We start from the raw sequence: 19,242 nt of genomic DNA, 5'->3' as shown, positions 1-19,242 counted from the left end.
GAACACCCAGAACACAAAGACATCCTCTTGCCTCTGCCTCCTGATAGCTGGTATTACATGCATGTGCTACCACTCCTGGCCCGGAGGAAACTTTTTAAATAAAAAAGAATTATGTGTATGTTTGCTTATGTCTGTCCGCACCACGTGCGTGCCTGGTGCCCACAAAGGCCAGAGGAGGGCGTCAGATTCCCTGGACTGGAATTCCTGATGGTGATGAATCGCCTTATGGGTGCTTGGAATGGAATCCGGGTCTTCTGGAAAAGCAGCACTCTCTCCAGATCCGAGGAAACTTTCTGAAAGTTCACCTTATCTGAATTCCCAGTCAGGCACGGCAACGCTCCCGGGTGCTAGGAAAACCACAGAACTCCGGCCCGCCTAAGAAAATCCTACCGGGCGGCTCCGGGGCAGTGACCCGTACTGGCCTCTCAGCGGCTTAAGTAGGCGCTCCTCTTTGACTGACAGGGGAGGCCGCTAATACTCACCCAGGGTAGTCCCCTTGAGCGCGCTCGGGGGCGTGCCGCCTCGACTCTGGTCTGCCCAATCCGGAGCGCCGAAGGAGTTGTAGGGCGGGGCCTGGATCCAGGCAGCCAATAGGGCGAGCACAGCGGGCGCGGCGGGGGCGGCGCGGTCTCGGCTGGCGGCAGAAGCGGCGGCGGGTCTGGGCAGGGCCGGGCAGCGCGGCCGGAGCGGAACGGAAAAGGGGTCGGAGTTGCAGCCCGGCCGGGGCGGCGTGCGTAGCGGAACCCGAGGCGAGCGGCGGCCGAGGTGAGGGGTACGCTGCGACGGTTGGGACGCGGGTCGGTGGCCGCGCCTACCCCTGTCAGGCCGCGCCGGGGCCGAGCGCGGGGCCGCGCCGCTCGAAACTTCTAGTCCGCGCGAGAGGGGCCACGAGCCGGCGGGCGGAGCCGGGGAGGTCTGTGGGGCGGCCGGAGCGGGCGGGACCCACGCGGACGCACTCCTGGGGGCGCTTTGCGGACTGTCCGCCTTCCATTTCCGTCCTTCCCACACTCCGGTGTCCGCGGTGGTGAGAACCAAGCCTGCTTGGAGAACATGACCTAGGGGTGTGTGGCGAGACAGGAAAGGCTGGATGCTGTCCTTTTGACTTTGATAGTTTTCTAGACTCATTGGATCCGAAATGTCATTTACCTCTCCTCCCGTGGAACTCAAAAGCCGCATTCTTCTCTCCCCAGGCTTGCGGGCCCCCCTCTGAGATGGTCGGCTTTGCTTCCACCCCCCCCCCCCCAGGAGTGGGTCGGAGGGGCTGGCTGGGGACCTCACGGCCTTAGAGATTAGACCTGGAAGGAGACACACCCCAGGGATGCTGCGTTCTTGTTGGGTTCTCAAGGGAAGATGACTTTGGTCCGGGGTGTGCACACCATTCCTGGCTCTGGCCGGCTTTCCTTGACCGCAGCTGTCCTGAGGTTTTGTGATTAAGGGGAGTAGGTTGCTGACGGTCTCCAGGGCTACTCATTACGCTGTTTAACAAACACTCCCGCTCTGTCCTGATGTGAATCTATTTAACCCTGTGTTGTGGATGTGAGCTCACACCTTCCTCCCCCCACTGCAGGTTTTTCCGTTTGCTTAAGTTCTGTTCTTGCGCCCCTGGCATTTGACAGGGCATTGGAGCCCCTCTCAAAGGGATCATCCAGGTGGGCAGTGTTTTGTGTTAGCTTTCGTTTTCCGTCGCAGGGCATTTGGAGTCACCTTTTCACAGAAACACTGAATGAGTTCCCGTGTAGTTGGGACTCTCTTGACTTGGAACGCTTTGGTCTGTGCATTTACACTTAACTGTAGAGTTTGGCGGTCTCTTGGTGAAACTATGCTCCTTGAGTCATGAGGCCACTACAAAGACAAACTTGTGTGATGTTAAAGAAACTGACCATTAGGCTGATGGGTACTTATTGCTTGGGAAAGTAATTGATCACGAAGGAGTTGAGCACTGATTAGATCAATTCTCTCTGCAGGATTTTTTTTTCCTCCCCCTTCAAGACAAGGTTTCTCTGTGTAGCCCTGGCTGTCCAGGAACTCGACCTGTAGACCAGGCTGGCTTCGAACTCACAGAGACCCGGCTGCCCCTGCCTTTGAGCGCTGGGGTTTTAAAGGCATGTGCCACCACCGCCCCATAACTGTGTGAGATTCTTAAAGAATAACTACTCATTTGAAGAGAAGTGGTACTTTAGTTCGTGTGTTTTGGGGATCTACAACTTGTTACTTCTGAACATAATAATTAATCCAAAAGTGTGTGTATGTAAGATACAACATCTAGGTTTCCATCCTGCCTGATAGAGGCTTTCCCTTGGTACTGAGAGCTAGCACAGATTTCTGATGGCCAGGCGTTTCTAGGGGAAGCAGAGGCATTTTCCCTTAGTTTTGTGGGATTTTGTTTGTTTGTTTGTTTGTTTGTCTATTTTGTTTTTTAGACACTGTCTTGCTATGTAGACTAGCAGACGTGGAACTCACAGAGATTAAATGCGTGTAATACCATACCTGGCCACCCTTAATCTTCCTATTCTTTTCTCTTCCCTGAAACTCCATGTTCATGGGTTAAGGCCTGATTCTCAGACTTCCTGCTTCTGAAAAGGGTCATCACTCGATCCTTGCAAGATGTTATGGAATATCAAGTAATAGTAGTAAAATGGCTAACTGTTGTGACACCTTGTGAAGCAGACCAAAGTGCTTGCTGGCCAACATCACCTGAAACCCAGGTGTTTCTGGCCTGCCTTATCTACCATCCCATTGTATTTGGCCTTCTGGAAGCCACCCTTTAGATTATGTAGGTAATAACTGTGTTCACATGAGCTGTAGTGGCTGCTCAGTGTTTTTCCAGTTGTTTGGAACCACAGCTGCATACCTGAAGGCAGCCAAGGAAGGCAGGGCTTACTACTGAGTCGATTTGCATACTAGGGACAGAGTCCTTTATGACCTCTGCTCATCCTCCTCACACCTGAAGGTAACTGAGAGTGTGGTCTAAGTGGGCCTCAACTTGTTCCTGGTGGCTCTCAGTGGTGATTTTTGGGATGGCTGTTTGAGAATTTTTTCTGATTTTTTAATATTCATTGGTTAAAAGAATAGGTTTCCTAGGGCTGGGGGGATGGTGCAGTCAGGAAACTTGACACCTGAGTTCTAACTCTCAACAAAACAGTAAGGAGGGGGCAGGGAGATGGCTTAGTGGCTAAGAGCATTTGTTACTCTTACAGAGAGGACCTTGGTTTAATTGTCAGTGCCTACATGGTACCATAACCATCTGTAACTCCAGTCCCAGGGGACCTTGCACTTCTGACCTCTGAGGGCACCAGACATGTACATGATGCATGTGCATGCATACATGCAAGCAAACATTCATACACATAAAATTAAGAAATCTTTAAAAAAATGCAGTGGACAGTGATCAAGGAAGGTACCTGACATCAACCTCACACGCACACAGAATAGTTCTCCCACTGGCCACTTGCCTGTAATCCTACCCTAGTCTGAGGCCAGCTTGACTGTGTAGTGAGACCCTATCTCAACAAAGATAGTTCTCCAGGTATTCTACACAACCAGACATTTTTTTTTTTTAGCATCCGTGTGGTTACTAACTACTTGAGACAGCTGTTAAATCAAGATCAAGAAGCTTGCTTGCATCCTTTTTTTTTTTTCCCCCTGGTTTTTCGAGACAGGGTTTCTCTGTAGCTTTTGGAGCCTGTCCTGGAACTAGCTCTTATAGACCAGGCTGGCCTTGAACTCCCAGAGATCTGCCTGCCTCTGCCTCCTGAGTGCTGGGATTAAAGGTGTGCGCCACCACCGCCTGGCCCAGGTTTGCATCTTTTTAAAAGATATTTTATTTATTGTGTGTGTGTGCATGAGTATGTATATATACATGCTCATATACATACATGCATTTATGCATATGCCATGATGTACATGTGGAGGTCAGAGGACAGCATACAGGAGTTGTTTTTCTCCTCTACATGTGGTTAGCAGGGATGGAATTCAGATTGTCAGGCTTGACAGGAAGTGTCTTTACCTGCTGAACTCTTTCTCCCTGTCCAGATTTTTAATTTTCATTTAAAAAAATAAAAACTTCTATTTTGAAAAAGATAATACATTTATTTAGTGTGTGTGTTGGATACGCCACAGTGTGCGTGTGGCAGTCAGAAGACAACTGTAGGAGTTCTCGTTAGTTTTCTCCTTCCACCCTGCGGATTCTGAGGATTTGACTCGGGTTGTAAGTAAGGGTTGATGGCAGGTACCTTTACCTTCTGAACCATACTCCCAACCTCTGCTTTTTTATTCTTTCCTCGCCTTCCCCCAGGTTTCCTCTGCTTCGGTTCTGGGACTGGAACTGGGAAAGCTATCTGCCACCAAGCTGTGCCTCTAGCTCATGCCTTTAATCCCAGCACTCGGGAGGCAGAGGCAGGCGGATCTCTGTGAGTTCGAGGCCAGCCTGGTCTACAAAGGGAGTTCCAGGACAGGCTCCAAAGCTACAGAGAAACCCTGTCTCGAAAAACCAAAAAAAAAAAAAAAAAAAAAAAGAATTTCAGTCTTACAAATATTCACACATTTCTTGGGTCCAGGCACTGAACTAGATGGAGAAGGAGATTCAGCAGCAGGATACAGTGGTAACAGCTATCAGTCCTCAGTGACCATCTTAGAAAGGAACCTTGCTGGGATATTGAGGAACTTACTGTGTGGCTGTCCTTGGCCTCAGAATCAAGTCAGTCTTCTCGCCTCAGCCCTTCAGGTGCTGACATTTCAGGCTTGAACTGTTACATCTACTTTAATGTAATTTTTCTCCATTCCTAGAATACCAGATGACAGAGTGGGAGATGGATGGAGACCAGAAACCCTGGACTCTTTATAGCCTTCCCTCCAGTATGAGGTTAGGATGATATGCATCTCAGGGTCTCAGTATTTATATTTGTAAGATGAGGGGCTTAGAAGTTTTTTTTTTAATATTTATTTCTTTATTATGTATATAGTGTTCTGCATGCATGTATGCTTGCAGGCCAGAAGAGGCAACCAGATCTCATTACAGATGGTTGTGAGTTACTATGTGGTTGCTGGGAATTGAACTCAGAACCTTTGGAAGAGTAGCCAGTGCTCTTAACCATCGCTCCAGCCTGACTTAGAAGTTCTTAACCTTTGAAATTCTGACAGCAGCTATGAGACACCCTCTCCCCACCCCAGGAAAAGAAGCACATGTGTGAACAACTTGAGGGCCAGCATCCAGGGTAAGGAGTGCCACATTCCAGCCCTAAGCTGTCTTCCTCCTGACATGTTGGTGGGGTGGTGAGCATAGCTTCCTAAGCTACCTCTTGCCTCAGAGAATCTGTAATCCTATTTTCCCTGACATCTTGGAGCTAATAATAACGATGATATACATACTGGAGGACACACATTCCAAAGGGTTGTCCTCCCATTATTTTGTACTCAGACATTTGAGTGGTTTGAGTTGTGTTAAAGAAAGTGGTGTCAGTCCTGGCCATTGTGTTGTAGAGTCCATTCTGGGTCCAGAACTTGGGCTCCTGGATGCCACGTTGGGGTTTTTCTTTTATGTTCTGTTCCCTTGGTGGTTGCAATGATGAGTTGTTGGCATCATAAATATCCCTGAATGTCATTTGGATCATTTTTTATTTATTTATTTTTTTTTTTGGTTTTTCGAGACAGGGTTTCTCTGTAGCTTTGGTGCCTGTCCTGGAACTAGCTCTTGTAGACCAGGCTGGCCTCGAACTCACAGAGATCCGCCTGCCTCTGCCTCCCGAGTGCTGGGATTAAAGGCGTGCGCCACCACCGCCCGGCACTGAATGTCATTTGGAAAAGAAGTTTTGTTCGTCCACTGAAGGACTGTTTTTCCTTTGGATTTTTTTTTTTTTTTTTTTTTTTTTTTTTTGGTTTTTGAGACAGGGTTTCTCTGTGGTTTTGGTTCCTGTCCTGGAACTAGCTCTTGTAGACCAGGCTAGTCTCGAACTCACAGAGATCCGCCTGCCTCTGCCTCCCGAGTGCTGGGACTAAAGGCGTGTGCCACCACCGCCCAGCTTTTCCTTTGGAATTTGAATCCTAAACACCTTGCTGTCTTGACAATGAAGAACTTACTTGTTTTATTTTTTTTAAATGTTTTTTAACCTTTACTTTTTATTTTATGTATATTAGTATTCTGCTTGCACCATGTGTGTGTTTTGATCTCCTGGAGCGGAGTTATGGACAGTTATGTGCTGCCATATAGGTACTAAGAATTGAACCTGGGTCTTCTGAGAGAACAGCCAGTGCTCTTAACTAGTGAGCCATCTCTAGCCCCCTTGTTTTTGTTTTTAGCCTTTTTCAGAGGGGAAAATTTGTAGAATTTGAGGGCTTTGGGCAGACTTATTTAATGTTTGGTTTTTTTAAATTTTTGTTGATTAAAGAGTATATTTAAATGATTACTTCTCAGTTGCTTAACACTTGAAAAAGCTGTGAAGTTAATAAATGTTAAGTGGAAATTAGAAATTGTGTCAGACCTGGTAGTACACGCCTTTAAATTCCAGCACATGGGAGGCAGAAGCAAGTGGATCTCTATGAGTTGGAAGCCACCCTGGTCTACAGAGTAAGTTCCAGGACAACCACTGCTACACAGTGAGACCCTGTCTTGAAACAAACAAAAACAAATCTCAAGTTATGGAGTTGACCTACCCAAGTATGGCCTCCCTGAGCCAGAATCCCCAAGTAGTTTGAAGTTGGGTATGAATTGTGTTGGTCTTATTTTTTTTTTCTGTTGCTGTGCTAAAGCACCTTGAGCAAGGCAACTTTACTGAAAGAGAGGGTTAGAATCCATGATGGCAGAGCAAAGGCATGGTGGTAGGAACAGCTAAGAGCTCACATCTTGATCAGAAAGTAGGAAGCAGTGTGTGTGTGTGTGTGTGTGTGTTGGGAATGGTGACATGGGCTTTTGTAAGCTAAAAACCCTCTCCCAGTGGCACACCTCTTCCTAAAGCCACACCTCCTAATTCTTCCTAAGCAGTTCCATAGACTGGGTACCAGGCATTCAAACATAAGAGTCTAAGGGTGCCCTTCTCATTCAAATAACCAGTGACCATGACTGACCCAACAGTGGCTTCTTGGGACTGTGTCAGGCTGCTAGTGCTTTACAGATTTTTGTTTATTATAGCACAGAGTCTCAACTGTATAAAAAGCAAGTGTTTAAGAAAGGACAGGAAACTTAAAAACTGCACAGGTTAAATGACTTTTTTCCTCTTATTTTTAAAAGAATATTATTCTGTGTACATGTGTGTATGTGTGTGTTATGGGCACAACAAGTGTATTTACCTGCCAAGCCATCTGTAGTGGTTTGAGTAAGAATGGTCTCTATAGGCTCATATAGCTGAATGCTTAGTTATCAGGGAGTGACACTATTTGAGAAGGCTTAGGAGGTGTGGCCTTGTTGGGGGAAGTGTGTCACTAGGGGTGGGCTTCAAAAGCCCATGCCAGGCCCAATCTCAGGCTCTGCATAAGGATCAGGATGTAGCTCTCAGTTACTTCTTCAGCACCACGCCTGCCACCATGCTCTCTGCTGTGATGATAAGCCTCTGAAGCTGCAAGCCAGCTACAATTAAATGCTTCCTTTCGTAAGAGTTGCCTTGCTCATGGTGTCTCTTCACGGCAATAGAACAGTGACTAAGACACCATTTCACTGGCTTATTTCTGATGAAAATAAACAACCTTGTCAGATGTGTTGGTTACTCAGGCATTGGCATTTGTAGTACTGTATTGAGTAGAGTCTCCCTCAATGTTAGTGTGGAGGAGTCCCCTGTCCTCCTATCATGTCATCCTGATGCTTATCAGGAGACAACCAACTAGTTCGTGATTGTGGCATGGAAAAAGTGTCTGTTTGTTGGCTAGAGAAATGGCTCGGTGGTTAAGAGCACTGTTTCTTTTCCAGAGAACCAGAGTTCAATTCCCAGCACCTACATGGTGGCTAACAACCTCTTGTTAACTCCGGTTGCAGGTGATCTGACGTCCTCTTCTGGCCTCTGTGGGTACTGCATGCATGTAGTACACACATGCAGGCAAACATGCATGTGCATAAAATAAAAAGTGTGGGTGTGTCTGTATCTGCTCACTTCAGGTGGGTTCCTTAAATACTAGAGAGGACAGAGTAATCATATACAGTTCTGCTTTATGAGATGAGAAGCCTCCCCAGGAAAGGATTTACCTTACAGAGAAACTTGTTAGAGGTTAATGGCAAACAGTCAGTTCTGAAACGTTAAGCAGTAGATAATTATCCAAAGTAGAGCCTGGTGAGGAAGTGAGGCTACCTGACAGTAAGACCTGAAACAGCCTGGGAGCACCAGTCTGCTGCTCTTATGCAGCAGGGTGCAGAATGCACCTGCCACAAACCTTCACTGACTCCACTGTATTCACAACCACTTACTCTCGTCAGGAACTGACACCATACATTGTTTTTTTTTTCCTTCTATGGGCTTTCTGCTTTCTTCTTAGATGCATATGGTCTCAAACTCACAGAGATTTACCTTCCACTGCCTCCTGAATGTTGGGATTAAAGGTATGTGCTTACTTTGTGTTTTTAATGTGTGTGTGATTTTCTGCAGGCATGTACTTGTGGAGGTCTGAGGAAAACCCTTGGGAACCTGGTTTTTTATTTGTTGTCTAGTGTGATTGGGGATCAAATTCAGGTTGTCAGTCCTGTATTGATTACCCTTATGCAGAGCCATCTTCATAGTCCCTTTGTTTTTTTAATTATTTGTTTTATGTCTGAGTATTTTGATTGCATGTATATGTGTAACACATGTTTGACTGTGGTCCAATTAGGTGAGAAGAGGGTGTCAGAGCTCCTGGAACTGGAATTGTAGACAGTTGTGAGCTTCCATGTGGGACCTCTGGAAGAATAATGTGTGCTCTTAACTATTGAACCGTCTCGCCAAGCAGTGGTGGCAGACACCTTTAATCACAGCACTCAGGAGGCAGAGGCAGGCAGATCTCCATGGGTTTGAGGCCAGCCTGGTCTACAAGAGCTAGTTCCAGGATAGGCCCCAAAACTACAGAGATACCCTTTCTCGAAAAACCAAAAACAACAACAGAAAAAGTACAAAAACAAAAAACCAAAACTATTGAGCCATCTTGAGCTGTCTTTCCAGTCCAGTCCCAATAGCCCTGGTTTTTTTTTTTTTTAATATTTATTTATTTATTATGTATACAATATTCTGTCTGTGTGTATGTCTGCAGGCCAGAAGAGGGCACCAGACCTCAATCCAGATGGTTGTGAGCCAATCCATGTGGTTGCCGGGAATTGAACTCAGGACCTTTGGAAGAGCAGGCTGAGCCATCTTAACTGCTGAGCCATCTCTCCAGCCCCTGCCCTGTTTTTTTTTTTTTTTTTTAAGAGAGAACATAGCCTGGCAGGCTTTGAACTTGTCTTCTTGTCTTAACGATTTTAGAGTTTATATCAGAGGGGTTTTACTTGACAACTCTCCTTGGTCTGAGAGCATTTGGGATATATCTTAGTTGTCTGGGACATCTGTGTGTGAAGGGAGAATAGGCAAGGTGGATTGAAGGGGTGCATTCTGACTACTGTTATGTAAAGATCTTGGTGTCTGGTTCAGCTCATAGCTCTAGGATTCCAGGATTAAGGTCTCAAGCCTTATAGAAACAGCTGGGTCTAGAATAATTATGTTTTACTATGACAGTACCAGATAGAAATGGGTCGACCTGAAAAGAGATATAGAGAAGTACTGGTCTGGCTGTGCTCAGCGTTCTGCAGAACTTAACTCCAGCAAGGAGGTCTTTGCCGGAAGTGAGCAGCTCCAGAGTCATCAAGAATGTGGATGCAAGTGGTGTGGGGGGTTGTTGAGTGTGGTGGGAGGACAGTTTCAGGATGTGCTCTTTGTAGGACATGGCTAGGGTCTAGACTTTCTTCCGGAGAGTAGATTCAGTGGGGAGCCTTCCAGGGTATGGGCAGGATGATCTTGGCAGAACTGAGGCCAGTTGAGAAGTCGGGGAGTGGATGGGAGAAGTGTGAATCTGATTTCTCCTTCTCTTAGTGCTCACCAGTGTCCTCAAAGTCTTGAGGATTGCCTTGGCAGCTCCTAGAAGGCAGTGGTTTAATTTTGTAAGAAAGGGGCTTCCAGGGAGGTTGACCTCAGTCATTGATTCAACTCCATTGTCTAAATGTTCACTTATGCTGTTGGGGTGGGGAAGGTGTTCATATAGCCTGGGTCCTGTTTTTGTTTTGATTGGCTTACTCTCACAAGTCTGTAAGGCTGGCTCCTGCAGATGAGAGAAGGCAACAGTGCAGCAACGAACTAGAGGTCAGAAGCATGGATTTAGAGCCAGGCAACCCTTGGTCTAGGTCTGCCACCAGGTAGACACCACGCCTGGTCAAATGGTTCAACGTTTCGGAAACTAGGTGTCTTATTTTGAACTGCTGTAACATAGTGTTCTAGCATTTGCTTATAAAAACACAAATCTTGTTCCTTTGTTCCTCAAAGTTCTGGAGTCTGGAAGCCTGAGGTGAAGATGCAGTAGTGCTGGGCTCTCTTCTGGGTATAGATCCAGTCTCTGGTGCTACTCTTACACAGCTGAACGAGGGTAAGGGAGCTCTCTGAGTTCCTTCTTTTTTCATTTTTCTTTTTTGGGGGAGGGGGTTGAGACTGGGTTTCTCTATGTAGCTTTGGAGCCTGTCCTGGAACTTGCTTTGTAGACCAGATTGGCCTCAAACTCACAAAGACCCTCATGTATGTCTGCCTCCTGAGTGCTGGGATTAAAGACATGCGCCACCACTGCCTGGCCTGAGTACCCTCTTAAGAAGGAGCACTGAGCTCATTCTTGGGGACTTCACCTCAATGACTTAATTAGCTTCCACCTCCTAATATCATGATATTGACACTAGAATTTGAGTATGGGAATTTGGAGTGGGTCCCTCTGGATTGTGGTAGGTGCTGTGCAGTCACAGACCCAGAGCTCAGTCCATGGTACTTAGTCATTTTGTATCACTCAGCATGATCATTAGGTAAATTTGTAAATTAAGTAAAACCCTAAAGTACTTGTATTGGATTTATTTTATCCAGTTCTTTTACAAATGTATTATTCTTTCTTGAGCCAGAGTACTCATTAGGACATTTTTTTGGTGATTCAAGGTCACAGGGATGCTATCAGGGTCACCAGGATGGGTGAACCCCTTTGTGGAATCTCATGACCTTGGCAGGACATATGTTCTCTTCATTGCACTACTCTGAGGTTTTGTTTGCTTTTGTCCCCTTGATGGGAGTGAGACTAGGGATCTGTATCCTAGCCAGGTGGTGGTGGTGGATGCCTTTAATCCCTGCACTCAGGAGGCAGAGGCAGGTGGATCTACAGAGTGAGTTCCAGGACAGCTATGACTGCACAGAGAAACCCTGTCTCAAAACAAACAGAAGATGGGTGCATCCTGCCTGTGTTTGAGGACAGCCCTGCCCTGCCTCCTGGCTTGATGATGCTGTGCTTGAGTTTAATGTGATAGTCATACAGGCCTGTCCCAGGGATGAAGAAATGTTGCTGCGATTGTACCTAGTGTTTAGGGGGAAGGGAGCAATGTGACTGGGTGAATGGGACATCCAAGATAAAAAAAGACTTGAGAAGATCAAGGATCAAGCTGTGTGCACAGGGATCCATGGCGGAAATAGGGTTAAACTTACATGAAGCAGCAGTAGCTCAAGCTGTGGAATTGGGGTTCTGAACTGTGCTCTTACCCTTTTACTTTCAGAATTAATGTTTTAGTTTTAATTGACTTTATAATTTAGGTTAAGTGTGTTATCATTGTAACTTGGCTGTGCACTATGGGTAGTTGACTATGAACTTTCCTATAGCTTTCATTTTGATTTCAGAACAACTTTATTGGTTGTTGGTTTCCCTTGTTCATGATTCAGAAGAAAGACAAAAAGAGGTAGAATTAGAAGGGTCAGTGGCTTCTCTGAGGCCACTGACCTAGACTCCACATGAGGAGTAGACAGTTACAGGGCCTTTGTCTGGACCTGCAGGGTAGTCTATGGTGTCTAGAATCAGCTGTGAGTAGTTTTCTAAGTTGTCTCCTGAATGAAATGAAATTTTATTGTTTTAAAATGATGTTCAAATTGTAGTTTGTGAACATTTTCAGACTTCAAACTATGTTTGTGTTTCATTATATCAAATTATGCTGTCTCTAGCTGAGTGTGCCAAGACTATGAATTGTGGTAAGGCTCTCTTCCCACGCAGACCTCCAAGCCCGCTATTAGTGGATTTTGTAGCTCACTGGTTTGCTGAAGCTGGCTTGCCTGGGCACCAGTTAGCTTGAGTATGATGATGTTTTTAATTAAGCGCTTGTGACCTCTGTACCAGCAAATATATCATCAGATAAGGAGGCTGGGCATGTGCCATGGGAAGATTGGCATGGTTGGTGACAGAACCAGTAGCCATGGGGTACACTGTGTTCTGGATTTTCTGAGAGACCGTGAAAGTTTTATATTTCTGCCCATTGAGTTCTTACAACCAGTTGGTGAACACCCCACTTCATCCAGGAGTAATCAACCCAAAGGTCAGAAAAGTGACCTTCAGAGGGTTGCTGTCAGAACTGACCCTGAAGCCCATACCAGTGTTCCTTTATCTTGCCACCTTGAGTAAATATTCTGAGTCACTTGCCCTTAATTATGAAAAGGATCTTTAAAAATTCCTCCCTGCCTCTGAGGAACATAGAAATGGGGCAAATTATGTGTTTTTCATTTAAGGCAGGCCATGTTCACTAACCCAATTAAGAAAACCTGAAAATTCACAGCTTACAAAACCAGGGAGTTTATAAGGGTAGGAAGGGAGCTATCACAAGCTAGGACTAGGTCAGCCACATGCATCTCTCCCAGTTGATGAGGTCAGAGGGTGGAGGAACAGGGTTCTCAGAGTTCCAGAGGCCTGGTGGGTGCTGTTGCTCCATCTTCCACAGTTGTCCTGAGGAGGCAGCTGAGGGAGAACTCACTTGGTTGCCTTGTGATGTTAGATGATCATTTGGGTGGATACCTGAGAGCGTATGTTCTGACTGCATAGCTTTGCTTACAGATACAGGGTTTCACTGTTCAACCCAGGCTGGCCTCAGACTCAAGATCCTGCTGGGGTGACAGGCCTGTGCCATCATCACACTTGGCTCAGGTACTTGACGGTTATGCTTGAACTAATTGCCATTTTTTGTTCCAAATGACTGAATATTAAAAAAATTATATTCCCCCTCCCCTCTGTGTGCGTACATGTGCATGTGTATGCATGTCTACCATGGTATGCCATGCAGAGGCCAAAGGGCAACTTGCAGAAATTTTTGGTTTTTTTTTTTTGTTTCGTTTTGCTTTTATGGAGGTACTGGGGCTCAGCTTCTTATTTTCAGGCTTGGGAACAAATGCCCTTATTTGCTTAACTGCCTAGAATCTAGATACTAGATGGCCCATGCCTTTTTCTTTTTCTTTTTTTTTCCCCCATGTCACCATGTCTGCCCTAAATGCCCTCATTGAGTATTTTTTTCTTTTGCAGTGTTGGGAGATCAGATCTAGGGCCTAGCTCTTGTAAGGCAAGCATTCTGCCAAGAGAGCCACATCTCCAGCTCCTTAAAAGATTTCCAGTGTTATCTTGTTGGCTGTATGAGATTGAAACATTCCCTGGTGCTGGGCATTTTAGGTTATTTCCACTTTTTTGCTAATTAGATGAATTTGTAGTTGACAATTTGAGTTTGTTCCCTCCCTCCCTCCTTCCCTTCCTTCCTCTCTCCCTTCTTTCCTTCCTGTCTATGTAATTAGTTCCTGAAAAGAAATCCCCAGGAATGGCTTTAAAGCTATACACGCTTTAGAGTGCTTTGAGAACTGAATTCTTATAAGTCTGTTTTTCTAGAATTGTAGACTAAAGAAAACCCTGGGGATTTCTTCCTGTTGGGTGTCTTGGTCTTTGGAACTTGCAGTATCTACGAGATAAATTCTCATGAGGGTTTCTTGAATGAGTCACATTCCCTTCCTAATCTGGGTGGACTCTTCTTGCAGGGGATGCTTTCCTTTCACTAACATGAAGCAAGCAAAGCCCTTTGTGGGGGAGGGGGCTGGGTTGTAGCTTAGTGGTAGAGCTTCTGTGAGTGTGGTCAGTTCCTAGCACTAAGCACTGAAAAGATGGAAGAAGTCCTACTGCTACTTGTACTTTTTACCAGTGAGGTGAGCAAGTGGCCCTCTTCCCGAAGGCCGTGAGTGGTCAGACTGCTTGGAACCGCAGTAGCTGATCGTGCTTGTCCTGGTTTGCGTCTCCACATTTGCAGTCTGTGAATTGGGAAGGACTGGGCAAGGCTGTTGGCACTGGAATCATTCAGAGGTCATGGCAGCCTGGAGTCACATAATCCTTTGGACTTTGCCTTTGTGACAGGGGTGCCATTCTCACAGATGCTGCAGCTTCTCTTCATTGCTACAGATAGGCACTCTACCAGAGTTATGTAACCTGCTAGTGTTTCTGTTGTTACTGTTTGCTTGCTTGTTCATTCTTTGCTGAAGTCTACTGTGTCGTTTTCCATTGGCTGACTTTTTCACCTTTTACTGTCTTATGGAAGACTAAGAAGTGTCCTATTTGCTCATTTCTCAGGGTTTGCAAAGGACAAGGTGTGTGTGTGTGTGAACACGCATGCGCGTGTTTCATGGATGGCTAGGGTGGGGGCTCCTGGTATGGAGGTTATGACCAGACTAGCCCACCTCTGTTCTCACCTTGGACAGTTGTGCCTCCCACATCCACCCCTCCCATGGAAGCAGTTTCTTCTTCACATACTGACCTCACCATGGGCAAAACTCTCAATCTTAGTTCCTCTTCTCATAAAGCTGGTGTTCACAGCTGAACCGAAGCAAAAGACTAGTCCATATGGAGGTAAAACGAGAGGAAACCATCTCAGACAACACAGGGGCACAACAGGCCTTTGTTCCCTGGCACAAGCAGGTTTTTAGTGCCAGCACTCTGGGGTTAGCCTGACTGTTGACTCTTCTAGGCACTGGGAGCTTCCTGCTTCCCCACCCTGTTTATTCTGTCAGTAAGACCAAATTTAAGAGTAATGCTTGGCTGTGTGCTTGGCAGCCTGTGTTTTTATCACAAGTGTGGAAATTGTACTTTGGCTTGGTTTCTACAGATGCCTAAACATGTCTGAGTCTCTGTTGCCTTAGCAACAGGCTGAACTTTGCTTGTGTGTGGCAAAGGCTCTGGCAGGGGCTGGGTGGGAACTTTTCAGCTAAATTGGATGGCCAGTGGCACTCCCTGTGGCTGTCTCTAGAGACCATTTTATTTTCTTGAGAAATCTCAGCTCAACAGGGTAGCATGGCATGGGACAGGGCGGACCCAGTCCTCCAGCAGCTCCTAACCCAGACTTTGCTCTTTGCTGAAGCTGGAGGCTTTGCTCTGTACTGGGGCAAGGACTTCTCTTGCTATTGTATGAAGCTGCTTGTGCTTCTTAACAGCTAGGCCTAAAGGCTGGGTCTGTCATGGAAACAGGGCCTTATAGTCTAGAAGGCTATACCTGAAGGCTATACCCGAGGAAATGAGTATGGTGAGGTCGCAGGAGTCCATGATGGGTTTTCCTCTAAGAAGACCAAGGGAAATGGTTCCTGTAATAAATATTATCCTTTATTATCTTGTCATTAAAAACTTTTTTTGGTATTTGTTTATATATGTGTGTGAATGAAGGAGTGCCAGGGCTCACATGTAGAGATGATTCTTGATGGGATCTAACTCAGGTCATCAAGATTGACAGCAAGTGTCTTTACCTCCTGACTCTACTTACCAATTCTGTTATTTCACAACATGCAGCTTGTATTTCATTTTGAATTTCTTTTTACTCTTATAGGTGTAAATTCTAAGTTGCTTGATGGGAGCTGGAGCCGAGAGCTGTTTATCACCTATATTAAAAGCTCAGCCAGCCTGTCTTCCCTGAAGTTCTTCTTTGAGTTCATTTCCAGAATTACTGTTTTGGACCTGAGCTGCTCTGTCTTCTACTTCTGCTGGGAACGTCTAGGTTTATGACGTTTAGAAATAATTTAATATTATTAAATATTATATAATAGTTTATTATTATGATAGTTTATGCTCTTTCTTATGAGTGTAGAGGGACTTCTCATAACCCTGCCTTCCAAAAGGCAGTATAAACTTGGAGTACAAGCTCAGCCCACTGGGGACTGTATAGATTCCCTCTTTGGCATGGAGTTGGCGAATTGCCAGTCCTTCCAGGACCTACAAAAGCTGCAAACGTTACTCCCACCCTCTCTGCACACTGTTGCTGTTGGTGGGGGGGGTTGTCCTGATTGAGGGCCTAGGTTGTTCACCTTGTAGGAGGGTCATGTTTCCAAATTTAATAGCTGCCTCTGAGTTTGGGTCTTGACACAGCTGGATGCTTTGGAGTATGGAGTGTGTGGTGTCTCATTAGGAGTTCCGCTGTTAGGTTGCTCTGACTTCACCTTAGCTGTACTGTTTGTTATGGGATCTACTTCTCATTTGTATATTTGTATTTATGTGTACCTGTGTGAGTTTATATGCCTGGCATTTGTGCAGGTAGCCACAGGCCAGAAGAAGGCTGTGGGCCTCCTGGAACTGGAGTAAGAGGCAGTCATAAGCTGCTTGATGTGGATGCTGCAAACCAAGCCCAGGCTCTCTTCAAGAACAGTAAGCCTGCTGGGTGATGGCAGAATGGCACACGTCTTTAATCCCAGCAGAGGCAGAGGAATCTCTGAGTTTGAGGCCAGCCTGGTCTACAAAGCAAGTTCCACGACAGCCAGGGCTATTTCACAGAGAAACCTTATCTCAAAAAAACAAAACAAAAACAAACAAACAAAAAAAATAGTAAACTGCCGGGCGGTGGTGGCGCACGCCTTTAATCCTAGCACTCGGGAGGCAGAGGCAGGCGGATCTCTGTGAGTTCGAGGCCAGCCTGGTCTACAAGAGCTAGTTCCAGGACAGGAACCAAGAAGCTACAGAGAAACCCTGTCTCGAAAATTAAAAAAAAAAAAAAAAAAAAATAGTAAACTCTCTTAACAGCTAAACCACCTCTGCAGCCCCCACTTTACCTTTCTAGTGGGGTGCTGATGGGGTTATCATATGCTTGGGTAAATAACTGCTGCACCACGCTATTAGGCCCAAATCCGCGCAGACCCCCAAAAGCCAGCAAGGAGACCGAGTCCCATATGTAAAAACAAAGAGCCTTTATTTTATACAACTTTGCAAACTCGGTCTCTCCGCATGTCCAACTTTTGGAATAAACAGAGCCCCGAGCTCAGTTAGAGTTGGGTTTTTATAGTAGTAAAGGTGGGGGTGAGGGGTTTCTGAGGTTCAGGACCCCTGATTAACTGACATTTGTCCAGGGATGTCCTGGTGAGTGTGTGCTGGCAGGTGGTCCTATCTACTGGTTGGAACTTTAGGCATTTCCTTTGGATGGTCTGTTCTTGGGTGGTGTTCTGGTAATCTCAGTTTATGGTTCTTCCTGCTACCAGGTATTGCTTCAGGGTAAACTACTGAGACTCAGACCTCCATTAAACTTATCAATTGCTAAGTCCTACTCTGGCAGGTGATAATGGTTGGATGTAAAGAACTTCCTTTGGGTGATCTTTTCATATTTAGCTTATCATGGTTGGCTCTTACACAACTCATGTAGCACACTGTCTACTGTGTGATCCCACAGTAGAACATACATGTGTATGGAAGTTTCCTGACTCTTAGGACCTATGCTCTAGCTCAGTACTGTAGTGGTTCTGTAGTGATCCAGGCTCCCTGAATTTAAATAAATAAACTTGGCATTTTCCACAGTAGCTTCTGTCTTTCAGAAACTATGTGACCTGCGAGAAGTTACCATCATTCTTGGGGCTCAATCCCTTTGTCCAGTGAAGGATGATTCTGGGGAGATTGAAGTTGCTTCCTGGACCACGTGATGGACCTCTCAAGCTAGCTGTATTTGTTTAATTTAGTGCCCTTCAGTCTTTGAGAGATGTCATTTGCAAAAGTCATTAACCATACCACCACGCTGTCCAGTGACACTGGGGTCTGTGGGTCCCTACCTCACTGTGGAGGGTGGCACAGTGCCCAGGGCCTTGAGTTCCCATCCCCCACTGTTCGTGTACCCCTCCCAGTCTCTGAAGCTGCAGTCTGGAGGAATCTGTCTGCATATAGGCAAAGATCAGACAGGACTTCTACTAACTTGGGAAGGGATTCAACCTCTCCTGAAACTCCGCGATGTCCAAACCCCACATTCCCAGGTTGGACCATTAACGTTTTTTTTCCCCTCCCATTTTCCCTAAGAGATCACTTTGGACTTGAGTGATCCTCACTTTTCAGTCTTCTGAATGTTGGCATTTTAGGGGTGTACAATCACATGGACCCCTGACCTAGTTTTTATTTTACTATGGTTGCCACAGTTATTTTCAGTTTAGTGTTTATTGGGGCTGATGCGCCAGACCCCCTGCTTCTCTTTGCCCAGTTATGCTCATTCTCAGGTCAGGTGAGGAAACTGAGCTTAGGCAAAGTGCCAAGTCTCATATCTGGAAGAATAGCACGTGCTTGAGATCTGAGTGCTGTTGTGGAACTTGGAAGGCAGACCTGAGGATGAGTCAGAAATGCCAGCATGTGCACTGTGTCAGTTTATGCTGGACCAGCTCTATTCTTTGTAATCAGGATTTGTCATAGCAAAGAGAGGGAATGTCTGAGACATGCGTCAGTCCTTTGTGTGGTGGACCTCAGCACTTGATGATGCAGATACACCTGTTTGTTGTTTACAGACCTGAGCAGCAGTCTCTTTCTTGTCTGAATGCATTCCTTGTGGATGGTGTATTATTCCTTTCTTGGCTGCAGAGCTTTGGGTACACCCTGGCTTTTCCCCAGTGTTTTCTTGTTGTGACTGGGCATAGTAACTTTCTGAAAGCTGTTTTAAAAATCTCCTCTCCTTTATGAAGAATGGAAGGAAACAGCATTTGCAGCCATGACTCAGCGCTTGATATAACAGTCATTCTGACTGGAAGTTTGCAAGCTGTTATCCTGCTGGCATCAGCAGCTGCGAGTTCTTTAAATATTTACATTTTATCACTGCTTAGCTCTTGTGTTCTGTAGGGGAGGGAAACAGTGTCTCTGTCCTACAGTCCACGTGGCCTTCTCTGATGCTTACCTTTCCAGGAGGAACTGTGGGTTAAAGATTGAGCAGTTACCCAAGTGAGCTTTGCTCTGGGCCTTGCGAGGTGTGTGTGAGCTGTATGTTTCTGTCCAGAGGTCATGGAAAGTGGTCAGAAACTG

The 19,242-nt window shown here is 45.9% G+C and overlaps 1 protein-coding gene across 2 annotated transcripts in view; it reads left to right on the top strand.

The window, feature by feature from the left end:
• Positions 1-626: 626 nt before the first annotated feature.
• Pacsin2 (protein kinase C and casein kinase substrate in neurons 2) overlaps positions 627-19,242 on the top strand; it is a 101,808-nt gene continuing 83,192 nt past the window's right edge. For both annotated transcript variants that reach the window (XM_057792281.1, XM_057792279.1), the window contains exon 1: positions 627-765. The gene's annotated coding sequence lies outside the window, so the exon portion shown is untranslated. The remainder of the gene's footprint in view (positions 766-19,242) is intronic.

Source organism: Chionomys nivalis, chromosome 17 (genome assembly GCF_950005125.1).
Source record: "Chionomys nivalis chromosome 17, mChiNiv1.1, whole genome shotgun sequence".
Classification (NCBI taxonomy): Eukaryota; Metazoa; Chordata; class Mammalia; order Rodentia; family Cricetidae; genus Chionomys; species Chionomys nivalis.
Note: the sequence above shows the minus strand (reverse complement) of the source record. Positions and strands in the feature narration are given on the sequence as shown.